At 40.4% G+C, this 4,203-nt stretch overlaps 1 protein-coding gene across 6 annotated transcripts in view; it reads left to right on the top strand.

Moving 5' to 3' along the window:
* The window catches only part of STARD13 (StAR related lipid transfer domain containing 13), a 489,330-nt gene that overhangs the window by 114,249 nt on the left and 370,878 nt on the right, over positions 1-4,203 (top strand). The window contains exon 1 of one of the 6 annotated variants that reach the window (XM_070520505.1): positions 174-254. The exons of 4 other annotated variants lie outside the window; for them this stretch is intronic. The gene's annotated coding sequence lies outside the window, so the exon portion shown is untranslated. Of the gene's footprint in view, positions 1-173; positions 255-4,203 lie in introns of those variants that run through there. One more of the 6 variants, XM_070520507.1, reaches the window with a different exon arrangement.

Below are 4,203 nucleotides of genomic sequence, written 5' to 3'. Positions count from 1 at the left end.
CGGGACACTCGGCACCAGATGGCGCTGCCGCACCGAGAGCCGGAGCCCGAGCGGCTGGGGAGACGGGAAGAGGCGTCACCGGATCCTACCCTCGCCTCCGTCACCGGAAGTGCGCGCAGGCGCCAGCCCCTGCTCCCGGATATTAAGACTTCTGCAGGTTCCCGCCTGAGGGCGGGGCTAGAGCCGGAACCGAACGGCGACCGACGGGCCTCGGGGCGGAAGCCCTGGGCGGAGCCAGCAGGGTCTGGTTTTTGGTGAGCGCGCCTCTCCTGGACGGGAGCGCGAGGGGGCGGGGCTTTGCCGTGCGCTTGCGCAGTTTGGGGACGTAGGCGCCGCTGGCGTTTGTGTCTTTCTCCGTGTTTGCACGTTGGCTGGGCCGGCAAGGTGGAAATCGTGGCGTAGTGCTTTTTTTTTTTTTTCTCCCTCCCTTTCTTTCCCGCCCACGGGGTTTGGGTTTCTGGCTGTGAGTTCAGGTTTCTGGAAATCTTTGTGGAAAGTTAATGGTACGTGAGGGAAAAAGTCGAGCTGTGTTTTCCTCTTAACTCTTAAACGACCCAAATGCCTGCTGGGCGCGGTCCCAGTGCGGGCGTGGACCAGCCTTTCCCGCTAGGTCTCCCGGACGGGCTCGATGCACCCGCTCTGTGCCTTTAAGCGTGAATCCTGAGGCGGTAGGGAAGTGTCAAGGAAAGGAACGCAGACAGTTAGTGTGGAACTAAAAATATTTTTTAAGTAGTTAAGGAAGCGTGTCTTTTGGCTTTTTAGCAGTGCTTGTCAAGAACTTACGGAGTTCCTTTGCTTTACTTTTCCGTTTTTCTGAGACTAGACATCTTATACTGTATTTTGTGGTGTGGTCTTGGTCTTTATCAGATTTTGTTAATTGAAGGAAGGCTGCCCCTAACAAAGCGTTCCAAAGGGAAATTCTTCCTTTTCTCCATTTTTGTAAGATAGAGGCAAACTCTTTGTAATAGATGGACCGTAGAAACTCGTGAGAGTGCATTGGTTTTGTTTTGGTTTTAGATGCAGCATGGAAGCAACCAAGTATGTTGCAAAAATAAAATCAGTGTGAATCTCTATCGACCCTGTTTGAATTTTAGACTGTAATTCTAAAAGTGTCAGTTGCAAGGTGCTCGGTTCTCCCAAGAAATTTTTCAGCCTTGGTGAACACTTTGATCCTTGTGTTTCAGGGTTCTTGCCAGTCGGTGGCCTACACAAAACAGTATTTGTGAAAGCAATCGAGACTTTTCAGCAGATATAGTAAGAGATCCAGGTGGACTGGGGAATACAAGAAAGATTGTCTGGCGTAGCCAAATAAGGGCATGTTACTGTTTTTCAGTAAAACCTTTTGGTGGGCTTGGTAGTGGGTGTTGTAAGGAAAGCTAAGGTAGCTTGAGGAGTGCCATGACATGTTTATGTGAAAAGCCAAAAAATGGGCAGTTTCTCAGTATCATTAAAAATTGACCAGAAATCGGGTGAGCAGGAGGCAAAATGTCCAGGGGGAAAAAGGGAAAAAAACATAATGGAAGATAGTAGAAAACATGTGAAAGAGTAGGTCGCAGCTAAAGCTGCAATAAATGTGGAGAGACTGATTTGAAAGAAGGTGAGGAAAAATAGGTTTTAGACCTCTAACTGAATATGTAGAATAAGGAATAAGTTTTTTTCATCATTAGATGTGTCAGCTTTGGATATATCACGTTTAGCTGCTGATTTTAACTTTGTGTATGTACATTCTTGTCTTCCTTGTACAGTATATATAACCAACCTGTAGTTGAGGGAGTGCCTGATTTTGCCACCATTGAACTAGTAACTTAGGCTAACATGGTTCTTCACAGTCTAAACACTGTATTACTTGTTACTTATTTATATATATATATTCACAAAAAGTGCATTTGAATCACTTCCCTGCAAATACTCTCAAGTCTTTTGTCCCTGTCTTCTACTTCTTGCCTGGCAAAACCAGATCATGGATGAACTCATGCATTTATCTTCTCTGTGCGTGCACCCAGCAGAGCAGTTGGATGGGACTAACACGATTTGACCTAAATGGGCTCTCCCTATTGTCTGGTCATCTACTCCTTTTCTCTAGTTACTTCGCTCTCTTCTGTAAACCAAACATTTCATTCTTTCTCTTCCCTCTCCATATCACCAACTTCCTTCTCAACCAATGACTTCGCTTCGTCCTTTATTGGGGGAAAAAACTGAGCCTTAAGGCAAGAATTCTCTCATCTTCCCACCATCTGATAGATCTGCACCTGCATTCTTTAAACAGCTTCCCTCTAGTTTAAAAGGATGATGGGTCTTTTCAAATGTCAACACTTGGTGTTGTCTGTCTTTAGCCATTGGTGGTGTATGGTATTTCACTTTTGTGAAGTATTTTCAAAACTTTTGCCCATTTTAAAAATTGAGTTTGTTTTCTTATAATTGAGTTGTAGGAGTTTATGTATTATGCACACACTTTTTTCTTTATTGAGTTGTGATTGACATACAAGGAGCTGTATGTATTTAATGTCTACAACTTGATGTCTTTGGAGTTAACTGTACATACATGCAACCGTCACTACCATGTATGCCATAAACATATCCATTATTTTCAAAAGTTTCCTCCCACCCTCTTTATTATTATTTTGTGATTAAAAAAACTTAACATAAGATCTACTTTCTCAGCAAATTTTTAAGTTTACCATACAGTAATCTTAACTATAGGCACTGTGCTGCACAGTAAATCTCTAGGACATTCTCATCTTATATAGCAAACTTTGTTCCCTTTTACTAATACCTCTCCATAGCCCCTTCCCCTGTATACATGTGTTTTTAGTCAAAGTGTGTGTTGTGAATATTTTTCTCCCAGTTTGTGGCCTGTCTTCATTTTCTTCATAATGTTTTGAAGAGCAGTTTTTATAAGTTGTATTTTTCTAGGAATTTGTACATATTATACAAATATGAAAGTTTGTTAGCATAAAGCTGTAAATAAAATCCTCTTATCTTTTTAATATTCACAGTATATTACATTTAGGCCTATGATCCACTGAAGGTTAATTTTTCTGTATGGTATAATGATAGAAGTTGATATTTATACTTTTTAAAATGAGAATCTATTTGTTGAAAAGATTATCCTTTTCTCCATTGGATTACCTTGCCACCCTGGTGGAAAATCAACTGATTTTCTGAATCTCTATTTATTTCCATCGAAAAGTATATGTCTGTCCTTATGCCAACATATCCAACTTTCTTTTTTCTCAAAATTGTTTTGGCTGTTTCTAAGTCCTTTGAGTTTTAATATAAATTTTAGAATTGGCATTTCGATTTCTAAAATGCCTGTGGGATTTTGGTTGTGATTATGTTGAATCTGTTGATCAGTTTGGGGAGAATTGACATCTTAACATTATTGAGTTTTCTTATCTATGATAGTGGCTTCTCTCTCCATCTCTCCTTTTATTTTGCTCTTTAATTTCTCTTTGTAATTTTCAGCATACAAGTCTTGCACACATATTGTTAAATCTTTTCAAAGTATTTCATGGTTTTTATTATAAATATTTAATTTAAATTTCCAATTTGTTGAATCATTGGGTTTTTGAGTTCTAGGGTTTTCATTTGATTCTTATTTATAGATTCTACTTCTCTAGTAAAATTCTGAAGTCTGTGCCTAATAACTCTAATATTTAGATATCTATGGTTCTTGTTTCTGTTGTCTTTTTCTTATTCCTGTTTCCTAGTGTCCCCAGAAATTTTTATTGGGATGCTGTCTTTGTTTATGAAAAAAATTAGGCTCTGAGTGGTATTTTTTACTTCTATAAAGGATTTTACTTTTGCTGCTGTTAGGAAGCTAGGCCAGGAGCAGAACACCTTCATCTATGTGGTTCTCAGTCTGTTAGGTCTAGTCTATTTCAGGTTCATTCTTACTTGTAGGGTGGCCCTTTTTGTGTCCCAACTAAAAGCTTGAGGTGTTTTCAAAGGCCATTTCTCCTTAGTTGCCCCTGTATTCCAGTTTTTGTTTTCTCAGGACCATGGGACTCCTGACAGCTCTTCTCAGCTTCTCTGCTTTTTAGCTGCCACTTTCTGAGTGAATTAGCCTCTGGAACAGCTTCCAAATTGGGAAATGAGTCAAGGGGAGAAACAGAGTTGGATATGGGCAGACTTCTCTGCATCTTCCCTCCAGCATCTTGTCCTCTGAAGATACCATCAAAAAGATTCTTTTTGGGGGGCCAT

The sequence above is a fragment of the Equus asinus genome, chromosome 11 (genome assembly GCF_041296235.1).
Source record: "Equus asinus isolate D_3611 breed Donkey chromosome 11, EquAss-T2T_v2, whole genome shotgun sequence".
NCBI classification, from domain to species: Eukaryota; Metazoa; Chordata; class Mammalia; order Perissodactyla; family Equidae; genus Equus; species Equus asinus.
This window is presented reverse-complemented; position numbering and strand designations above follow the sequence as displayed.